Source organism: Mus pahari, chromosome 2, assembly GCF_900095145.1.
Source record: "Mus pahari chromosome 2, PAHARI_EIJ_v1.1, whole genome shotgun sequence".
NCBI lineage: Eukaryota > Metazoa > Chordata > Mammalia > Rodentia > Muridae > Mus > Mus pahari.
This window is the reverse complement of record NC_034591.1, coordinates 47,122,626-47,134,559: the sequence shown is the minus strand read 5'-3', so window position 1 is coordinate 47,134,559 and position 11,934 is coordinate 47,122,626. Positions and strand designations below refer to the sequence as shown.

At 38.2% G+C, this 11,934-nt stretch overlaps 1 protein-coding gene across 6 annotated transcripts in view; it reads left to right on the top strand.

The window, feature by feature from the left end:
- Positions 1-11,934, top strand: part of Grm8 (glutamate metabotropic receptor 8) — an 836,043-nt gene that overhangs the window by 487,526 nt on the left and 336,583 nt on the right. The window lies entirely within an intron of this gene.

The window sequence follows — 11,934 nt, the reverse complement described above, 5'->3', positions numbered from 1 at the left end:
TGTGTGTGTGTGTGTGTGTGTGTGTGTGTGTGTGTGTGTGCGTGTGTTAGTCTTTCAACCATTATTAAGCTGTCATAGATTTCAGTACGGTTCCTGGCAAGTGAGAAATGCAAAATACATGTAATATATGTAAGATATTTATAGCAGTTATCTCTCCCTATCTGTTATAAATCATGTTACTGACGAAGTATAGCCTGGAAAGTGAGCATTGTGTTTTCCTGTGTGCAGCCATTGTGATTTTTGCTTTGATGTTATGATTCTCCTTGACAGGCATAGTTATCTCAGAATGGCTGACCAGAAGTTAGAAAGCTACATGGCCAAACATTCTCTGTACAATATGGAAAGTCTACTTCAATGTAAAGAATGGCTACTATTTCAGTATCTTTGTGTTTATACCATCTGAAAACATCAAAAGGTGTATGAGTTGGTTCTTTTCCTTCTGGGTTAATGGATTCTTAATTTTCAATTTGACTGGACCCAACTGCATGCCTGCTGTCTCATAGGTGGGGCTTGTGTATTCTCCTAGTCTATGTTCTGTTAGTCAGAGTTCATACTTGGTTTGCTTCAAATGATGTTTAATTATACAGTTATGATGAAACATTTGGTAGGGAAAAACTGGATTCATTCTTTATCTTCTTGAATACGATTTTATGTTACTTTATTTTATTATAATAGGCTAGTAAAGGATGTGGATTTTCCCACATTCTAAAAATAAGATACAAATAGCTAATCAGTAAGACATGTATTAAAAAGATTCAGTATAACTAAGATGAAGAATGTTTTAAAACTCACAAATTCAGGTAAACAAGCATTAAAATAAATTCAAAGGATTTCTGAGTTTTTTTTAACTTTTTATTTATTTATTTATTTATTTATTTATTTATTTATTTATTTATTTATTTATTTTTTGAGTTTCCCACCATGTACTCCAGTCCTGCTCATCTTCCCATCCCTTCATAACCCTTCAGGTGCCCTTTGCCCTTGCAACCTCCTCCCCAAATAAAACACACACAAACACAACAACAGCAACAAAAACAAAGCTTACAAAACATGCCATTGTGGAAGGAGTAATATACCACAGTGTAGCTCACAGTACATCCTTCTGACGCCAGATCTTCACTTCAAATATTCATAGCAATGAGTCATGGGTCTGGTTTCAAGAAATCTGACTTCTGTGACACCATTAATATTAGATTCCCTTTTCTCAATTTTCTGAGGAACCACTAGACTGATTTGCAAAATGGTTTTGCCAGCTTGAAGTCACCAGCAAAAGAGGAGCATTCCTCTTTCTCCACATCCTCGCCAGCATCTGTAGTCACCTGTGTTTTTTATCTTAACCATTCTGATTGGTGGGAGGTGGAATCTCAGGGTCATTTTAATGTGCATTTATTTCTCTGATGACTAAGGATATTGAATATTTCTTTAAGTGCTTCTCAGCCATTGGAGATTCCTCACTTGAAAATACTTTGTTTAGCTCGGTACCTCATTTTTTTTTTTTTTTTTAAATAGGGTTATTTGGTTTTCTAGAGTCCAACTTCTTGAATTCTTTGTATCTTTTGGATATTAGTCATCTATTGGATGTAGGGTTGGTAAAGATCTTTTCCCAACCTGTGGGTTGCCGTTTTGTCCTATTGACAGTGTCCTTTGCCTTACAGAAGCTTTTCAATTGTATCAGGTCAAATTTGTCAATTATCGATCTTAGAACATAAGTGAAGGACTGAAGGAGCTGAAGGGGATTGCAACCCCATAGGAAGAACGATATCAACTAACCAGACCACCCAGAACTCTCAGAGACTAAACCACCAACCAAAGAGTACACATGGAGGGACCCATGGCTCCAGATACATATGTAGCAGAGATGATGGCCTTACTTGACGTGAGTGGGAGGGGAGGCCCTTGGTCCTGTGGAGGTTTGATGCCCCAGTGTAGGGGGATGCTGGAGTGGTGAGGCAGGAGTGGGTGAGTGGGTGGAGGAACAACTTCATAGAGGCAAGGGGGGGGCAGAGGTAGGATGGGGGGATTGTGGAGGGATAACTGGGAAGGGGGATATCATTTGAAATGTAAACGAATAAAATGATTAATGAAAAAAAAATGTTGGATCCTCATCAGGACTTCTCCTGGTTATCCTATTCTTGTCCTATGTCATAGAGATTCTGTAGCTTTGGAACAGCAGGGCTGGCATTTCACAAACCCCAACCATTTACAGATGATCTAGAGCTTAGGGTGTACCAATTAAGTCCTGGATCTAGGCCTGGTGGGAGGCAGTGGTGGGAGTAGCTGAGCTGAGCTGAGTTTATCTAGGCCACCAGGACTAGCTCTCCAGCACTGCTCTGGCTAGGCCTCCCAGTGCTGCCATCTACAGAATGTAAGGGTCAGCTCTCCTGCTCCTGCACTTACAGCCCCAGAGCCTGCTCCAGTGTGTTGGCCAGTCATGATGTGGGCTAACTTCTCTCAAGTGCTGCAGCCTAAGAGGGGCTGGGTCAGCTCTCACACTCTCACTGTGTCTTTGCCCTCAGGGCCAGCTCCACTATGCTCCCTGTACAAGGTGCAGGGCCTGCTCTCCCACAGGTGAGAGGTGAGTCCAGCTTCTGAGAGATATTTTAATTGGTTAATATATTTTAATTTTCCAACCCACTCCTGTACCATCTTTTGATGGCTTGCTGTTATTTTGGATCCCACTGAATGTTTAGGAAAGAAAACACAGCACAAGTATGTCTCTAATCAGTGCTTTGAGATAGAAACAGTTATGTGAAGATGCATCCTTCCTCATACATTTGTGGTATATTTAATTCTTAGGTTATGTCTTGTGTAAGACAACTGATCACAAACTGAAGATTTCTGTGAATACTAGTTTAATATACTAAAAGTTGAATTCTAGTAGAATTTTTCTGAAAGTAGTTGTAGAATTGGAACTTATACACACACATGTACACATTATATATACATATACATACACACACATACATATACATACACACACAAAGATTGAAAAAGGAATCACAAGGTCAATACCAACTTAGTGAATAGCACAAATGGAAGAATGGAAGTTATAGCACATGAAAGCAAACAAACATAAAAAGATTATGAAACCAGGTGGGTGGTCCAGGATGTAGTACTAGTACGCAGGAGGATTACGCAGTACATCATAAGTTGGAAGCCAGACTCTTTTCCCTCCTTGTCTCCCTCCATCACTCCCTTCCTTCTTTTCATTTGTTTGGTTGTATCTATAGTACTGGGAATTGGTCATTGGGCCTTGTCCATGCCAGCAGGCAGCTCTACCACTGAACTACATTTCTAGGCGATGGAAATGTGTTTTAACAGTGCCAAAAATGTGAGGTTTATGTAGAAGTTAAGAAGAAGCAAAAGCATATAAACAGCAATTTAGTAAAAGAGTGGAAAGCCACTTGAAAAATCCCTAAAAAGGAATAGAAACCACAGTTTCCTCAATAGAGTGCCCAAAGAGGCCATAGAAGAACGTTTTCTTGTAATTTGAAATGTTTACCGATTTGATGACAAAAATACTCTCATTGAAATAATAGGAATTACCTGCAAATTGTGCTCTGGTGTTTCTGCGACCCTCAGTGTGGTAGCTGACTCACAAGAGATCTCTGTAGATGCTGGGATCCCTCTCAGCTTCTGAGACAAACACTCTCTGTAAACCTTTGTACACTCATTTCATCCTGTGTAAATGCTTCCTATATCACATCTGCTCTATGTTCCCTCCCAGTCCTTAGTGCCAGTAACATAATGTGGGTAGCAAAAAAAGAAATCACTGGGGAAAACAGATTTGTTAGAAATAAATATAAAGTGAAGCTAGGCTATGATTCTCACATCAGTCCTAAATTTATCAAGTTTCTATTTATAGCTTTTCTGACAAAATGTGTTTTGATATTCAAAGCTTGTGACAAACATTCCAAGATGACAATATTTTCAATTTTTTATTGCATTTGCGTGCAATGAAAGTTTAGAAATGAAAATATTTTCCATTTGCATTTGTATTTGCATACATGGTAATGATGAGGGATTCTAAGGCACCTTGCTCCTTCTCCTGAGCTGAACCCAGGATTTTTGTGAGGGCAGATTCTGGGTGGTTAATGCAGTCCTTCCCGGGCTAGCACTCACCTTTGTTTTGAAGTGTGTTTATATTAATGAGATTATCCTACAAAGAGCCTTGTCAAAGTAATACCCTTTCCCTCTTGTAAGTTAATTTCTTAGTAAAAAGTCACAATTTTGAACTCAGGGAACACTAGGTAAGAGTATGCTTAATGAATACGGATGCTTTATTGATTGTTTAGGAAGTGCTGGAATACAACCACAGGCTCCTGATTTATGAGAGACTTGAAATGAGCTGTCATGTGAGACTTTACCTCATCTTGGATGTGTTGTTTCAACACTGTCTAGCGTGGTTAGTCTCAGGTGATCTGTATCCTCCAATGTAGAATAAATCCTCCTAGCCGTTCTGGAGGCAAATAAAAGGCAAGCACAAAGTTTCTCTAAGTCCAGCATTTTGAAACCTTTAACATTTATCAAAAAAAGGAAGGATATATCTTTAGTTATTTGGCTAATGCTTTTCCAGTTTCCCTTTGATAAATGATTGTTTTCCTAGAGTGGAACATGCCATAGAATATCAAAGTAAATGAACAGGGCACTAATTGGGAATGCTTTATTTATATCCCCTTCTTCAGCAAGGATGCAGATTAGTGGTTTCCAAACAATGCCTTTAACTTACAATGTCTCGGGTCTCTAGACTGTGTATAGTAAAAAAATGAGATGCTTGAAGTCCTGTTTCTTTTCTAAAATGTGTTTTTTCTTTTATTATTGTGATGCAAAATGTCAAAAAAAAATGATGACTGAAAGATGACTCTCACGTATCCAGTAAGCACGGGTGGAAACCCCCGCGTTTGCTGAGTCCAGCTGAGGACTTGGAGTGGATACAGTTTGCATCCCTGAAGGTGTCTGACAGAAGCCGAGGCTGATTGGATTAATTGAACGGCAACAGCAGAGGTCATCTTGTCTAGTCCCTGTCCTCATGAAGGATGGCCCCGAAGTTCTTCCAGACAGATTGTGACCTGCTTTAATCATCCCATTGGCATTATACCCACACCTGCTCTGTGACCCCTAAAATTGGGAAACAAAAGTGAAAGACCAAGTCAGTCACGCAGGACAACTGTGCACAGTCCACACAGTTTCTGATTTTCACCTGGCAATGAGGGCCACACAGATGCTGTGACATCATCCTTCAAGTGCTTGCATCTTACACTTGAGCTGCTTTCTCTCTTTTAATCTGTTTAGTTTCTGCTACAAAAAGTCATGTCTTCCATTTCCACAAAACCACGAGTCTTTGTTGTTCCCATAGATTAAGTCCCCACTGGATTCAGACAACCTTCCCATCTAATTGTTTTCATTTCTTCCTGTAATTTCTTTGACATTTCTTTATGGGAAAGCCTATTTAGCAAATACTTCAAGCTTAACTCACCCTCAGTGGAACATATGGGAGGGAAATAGGCATAGTCATGGAATTCAGTATAGGGGTCAATGCCTGGCTCTATCTTTTCATAACCTATTGGACCTGGGGAAATAAAATCACTGAGTTTCTAGTTTTTAAGTTGCAAAATAAGAATTGAAATAGGTTTGTGAGTTTTGAACTTCTCTGACTATTCTCTAGATTGCTAAGTTATTGTGTATGGAAACATGTATTTCAGTAATAAGACCTCTCAACTGCAAACTTCTGGAACATTTCTTTGTGATACCATTTGCAATAGATTTTACTTCTGCTTATTTCAAACTTTACTGTTTTATTCCAATATGCAGATGTCAAGAACCATCCATAGGTCATGTCATAAAGTTTAAAAGAAAAGATTTGATACCTTGTGTGTGTGTGTGTGTGTGTGTCTGTGTGTGTGTGTGTGTGTACACAAGTATGTGTGCCTGCCACACATGCATATATAAGCTAAAGAAAGTGTCAAAGGTCCTCCTTTATGTTCCTCTACTTTAATTCCTTGGGACAGAATTTATCACTAAACCTGGGCCTTGTTCTTTGATTGTTTGTTTGTTTTTACTAGACTAACAGTCAGCAAGCTCCATAACTCCCCAGCAGTGGGGTACAGGTACATGTGACCATGCCTAGCTTTATATGGATCTGAACTTATGTCTTCATGCTTACATAGCAGGAGCTATTACCCTCTTAGGCATCTCACCTCCATACTCTATGATGAACTTCAATGTCATATAGCATGGACAGCTCTTATCTTATTAAATGCAGGCATTAGGGTCTCATAGCATATTCTACAGTATATTCACTAATATTGGAACAATTTAAATATTACAAGATTGAGAGTGTAGAGAATTAGGGCAGTTGAACTACACTAAAGGTAGACAGTTGCATTTGCAGAGTTATGGCTTCAGGAAACTCACTAACAGAATGTCTGAAGTCAGTAACAAGTGGTAATTCAGTGTTAGATGCTCCTAGGCAGGCTTCTCTAGTTCCTAGGCTGTGGTTTATATCCTGGGAAAATGTTCAGTAACAGAATAAATCATAATACACTGTTAAAACTTGACCTGGAACACAACAATGTTACTAATCAGGGCTGGTACAGTTCTATTCCGGCAATTGAGCAGACACAGTTTGCAAGAGATGAGGACTAGTAATAGTCTCATGATATATCTTAATGGAAGAGAGATACATGTTGATTGCCCAAAAGGCAATTATGTAGTTATCTGTGGGAAATTACATTTCTAGCCTGTAGAGTGTTGCCTGTTTCATTTAAGAGCATCTGGATCTGTTCAGACAGAAATACTGGGGAGATTGACACCACTTTAAGGGTGAGCCTCCACTCCAGCTTCAGTAGACATCTGGTGGACCTTGTCTGTGAGCCTGTCTCGAAAATATGCACATTTTTTCATCTTTACCATCACCTTGTTCTATGGCATGCTGTGCTTCTGTTTGACCTGTACAATCACTTCTTAATGGACCACTCTCTCCATATATTCTTTTAAATTTATTGTACTCACAGGTAATTTTTTTCCATATTGCAGGGAAGTGTGCTTTTTCTTTTTGTAGTAAAGTTATTTTTTAATGAAATAAAATATAATAAAGTAAAAATCAAACCCATCACATTGAAGGTGGACATGGCAAACCAACATATGGAAAAGATCCCCAAGAGAAGTCACAAGAATAAGAGACCCACTTGTTCATACATTCAGAGGTCCCATAAAAACACTAAACTGAAAGGTAAAATATATACCCAGAGGACCTGGTACAGACTAGTGGTGGCCCTGTGCTTGCTGCTGCAGTTTCTGTGAGTTCATATGAGTTTTGGTCAGAACAAGGAAGGCTTGTTATTCTAGTGTCTTCTAACTCCTTTGGTGCTTAAACTTGTTCTGCAGGTCTCTCTGAGCTCTAAGGGGAGTTTGATGGAGAAATCTCCTATAGAGCCCTGTGTTCCAAGGTCTCACTTTCAACCTAATGGTTGACTGAAGGTCTCTGTATTTATACCCATCTACTGCAGGAGAAAACTTAGTTGGCTAAGGAAGACACTTATCTATGAATATAGCAGAGTATCATTTTAAATTAGGTAAAAAATAAAGGAGTTCTGATCTATCCAGTCTCTGGTTCTTGGTCACTCAGGCAGTGTTGGATATGGGTTCTAGCTGGAAGATTGGACCTAAAGTCAAGTCAGACATGTGTTGATTATTCCCATAAGTGCTGTGTCCCCATTGCCCTATCATGTCTTGTAGGCAGGGCATCATGTAGCTCAAGAGTTTTGTGGCTGGGTTGGAGTTTATATTTCTCTTTCTGCACAGTACCTTTTGGCACCAAAGACACCAGAATTTAGGGATGAAGGTTCTTTGTAGGAACCAGCTTGCCCTCTCCATGTAAAATTATTTGTACTACTGGCCATCTCTTGTCATCAAACCTAGTTTCCAGTATGGTGACTGGGTTACATCCAATTGAGTTGTTGGCTAAATGGGTCTCATGAAAATCCCCAACTATCCAGGTTGTTGCCAAGACAATAGGAACTGTGGTTTACAATATTGTCTTTAATCATTAAATTCTTGTGCAATCCTCCATCATTGAATTTATATATGTGCAGTAATTCTTTTCTTGGCTGTCAGTGTGAGACAAGGTCAGAGTCTCAAGTCTGTTTTCTAAATAGTGAGTCAATTCTGCCAGTGCAGAACTTCCTCCATGTTCTTCTGACCCAGGGCTCTTTCTAAACTCAAACTCTGGTCATTCTATCATTCTCTTCTTTTCCAGTGCTATAAGGGAAAAGATTAATTTAATTTAGGTAGCCAGCTAGTACTCCTATCTGGTCCAATATCCTCTTAGGTCTCACCAAACCATTTCTTGCTTTCTCTATCCAGCTTCATAAGCTCTATTCAAACCCTCAAATTCTTCTGCACTCCCATTACTGGGATTTTGCAAATACCTCCCTTGACCCCCATGTTCTCCTTATCTGCCCCCATCCAACTAAGTAACTTCCATGTGTTGCTCAGATCTAAATCTTTGTATCTATGACATCAGAGACTAGTCAGGTATTATTATTATTATTATTATTATTATTATTATTATTATTATTATTATTATCACACCCCACAACTTAACTATCTCAAAACAAAATAAAGATATTAAAAATGATAATAACATTCACAGGACCAAGGCCCTTCCTCCCGTTGATGACTGACTAGGCCATCCTCTGTTACATATGCAGCTAGAGCATGAGTCTCACCATGTGTTTTCTTTGGTTGATGGTTTAGTCCCAGGGAGCTCTGGGGTACTGGTTAGTTCATACTGTTGTTCCTCCTATGGGGCTGCAAACCCCTTCAAGTCCTTGGGTACTTTCTCTAGCTCTTTCATTGGGGACCCTGTACTCAGTCCAATGGATGGCTGAGAGCAGGAGTGGGTGGATATGTGAGCAGGGGGAGATGGAGGGGATAGGGGTTTTTCGGAGGGGAAACCAGGAAAGGGGATAACATTTGAAATGTAAATAAAGAAAATATCTAATAAAAAAGGAAAAAAAGAATTCAAAGTAAATGTCTTAATTGTATCAAATTTATACACATCTTATTCACGAATAAATCGAAATTTTAAATTGAATAGACTTTCAAATAAAAAAACCCAGCATTAACAGGTTTAAATTGTCCAAAAATTGATAATAAGATTTTACAAGGTATGGTAGTATATATATATATATATATATATATATATATATATATTTTTTTTTTTTTTTTCACAGAACTTGGGAAAAATAGGGAGATCACAAGGTTTAGACTAGTCTGGATTACAAGTAAGATATAGTAGAGGGAGAGAGAAACAGAGAGACAGACAGAGAGAAACAGACAGAGAAAGAGAGAAAGAGAGAGAGATAAAGAGAGATACAGATACATAAACACACACAGAGAGAATCACAAAAATGGGTAATGACATTGTTTCATATAGTGACTAACACATTTTCAGCATATTCTTTAAACTGCTATAAATATTTAGTTAATACATACATCAGCACCATATGCTCATTTTACAGATAGGAAAACTGAAACAAAGGAGGATAATTAAGGAGCACAAAACCATGTAATGAGGAAGTGACAGTCCCAAGACTAGAACCATGGATGATGGGATGCAGAGTGGATGTCAGGTCTTGCCTATTGGGCTAATGCATGAATGTCTATTGTGGGCTTGACTTCTTTTGTGATTTATTACATTTGTGTGATTTGGACAGTGTTAGACATTATAGATGGTTAAACGTTTGATGACCTCATATACCAAGTCATGCACCACTACCTAAGATATCAGATAATTACATTATTGCACTGGATTGTCACAAACAGCATGTAATATAGTTAGTAAATTCCAATTTTATAAATAAAGGATAAGAGCCTCTGAGGAAGTGTCCATATCTTGACCTATCTGCTCCAAGAACCCCATCTTTCTTATATTTTTCGTGTTTGGGAAAGATGAGACTTAAATCTAGGGCCTGCTAGGATGTACATAACTTTAACAGGAGGAAAAGTGGTGTTGATCAGTAAAAATGAACTGAACTGAATGAATGACTCCAAGAACATCAAAGTAAAATCACATGTAAAACTCTCATTTCATAAGACGAAAAGCCAGAAGTGAACTTAAAATCAAATACATGCATGGCATACATTTACTAAATATTCTAAATATTTATTTCTAAATAGTAAAGAGAGAACTCCATGTTTGCAGATGAGAAGTTAAGGTGATTGCTATGTCAAATCTTCTGTAATTAATGGTCACAAGTTGATGCAATCCTAAGAAAGCTTCAGTTTTTTAAAGCAGTAAGGCTAGTCAAGATATTTAACGATAGGAGTGTGATACAACTAGTGAACCAATAGTCAACCTCCACAAAATCACAGTAACTATTAAAAGTAGGGTATTGGCATATGAAGAGACAAATGGCCTCAGGCAGAAATTTTGGATACATATATGTATATATATATATATATATATATATATATATATATATATATATATATATATGAAATTTTGATACATACTAAATGTGGCTTCATATAAATTGATGGAACAAAAGAATACAAATTCAACCAATACCATTGGCTTCCTATTTGAAAATCCAAATTCAGATGCCCCACCCCCCAAAACATACATAACATTGTCCTAGACATCACACTGAGAGCCAATAAAAGAATTACATGCAAAAATATTTCAGATCTGTTCAGTGATGGAAGATTATACAAGAATCTTAATTAAAGATTAAAGACAGTATTAAAGCCATACTTTCCTGCAATAAAGGAAAATTCCTCTTGTAAGTGAAGTGAATACAGCATATTAAAAAGAATAGATCACTTTAATGTTTTTAAAGAAAGAGGCAAAGCAATGCTGTAAGGCAGCAGACCAGTATACAAATGGTGGCTGGAGAGCAGGATGCATGGTGCTCTATATCCTCCTCTTCATCTACTATGTTCTGAATATCTTCTCATACCACGTGGGAGAGAGAGAGAGAGAACCAGAGATGTATAAAGCCAAGTCATAGGGTCTGAAAATGATTACAAGATGAAGGGCCAAAGTGGCATTAGGTTACTCCCCATCCCACACATCCCCCATCTCCAAGAAGATGTTCTCACCCCCACCCCACATGTCTGCTGAAATGGGAATTTTGAAGGAAAATTTGAATTTGTCTATAGAGGAAGTATCTTTGATATGCTTTCAAGAGAGAAAATGTCACTCTCCATCAACACTCTCATACAAACTTTCAAACCAAAATTTGTCCCCTACATGCATGATCTAAGATAGATAATTATGTAGAAAAATGCAAATGATTGGAATTAATCAAGCAGCCTTTTCTTTGTTTGGGGACTTGGGGATCAAGGTTTAAAGTAAGTTAGTCTTCTCAAAGTCTTTCTTTTAAGCTAGGTGTTTTGCCTGAAGATACACTCTTAATTTTATTTGCCACTTACCTGAGGTTTTGCAGTGCCTTAGACACCCTGGGGCATTGCTGGAAATTTCAACACCTGAAGGGGACACCTGGCACCTGCCTGCAGCACTTTCCATTTCCTGCCAGACACAAAGGAAAGAGTTATTGTAGACTGGAGAGCTCTTCAGCAGCTGATTTACAAGTGTCTCCTGGTGTGTCTGTCTGCAGGAGCTAAGGAGCCTTCAGCTCCAGCTACTTACAGTTAAATTACAGAAGTTAGAGGACAGATGATTCTCAGCAAAGGGCCCTCGTCTTGTCTTCTCATTTCCTCCAACCATTGTAAATGGTGAAGCAGAGGTTCAAATTATTTCATTAGTCCAATGCATCTATTTTACAGGTTCTGGACAAAGCCTGCCTCAGAATCCATGAAACAGACTCTTCAGTGGAAGTTCTTTTATGAATCTGATATTCTCTCCCATGGAGACATCAACAGTATATATATATATATATATATATATATATATATATATATATATAT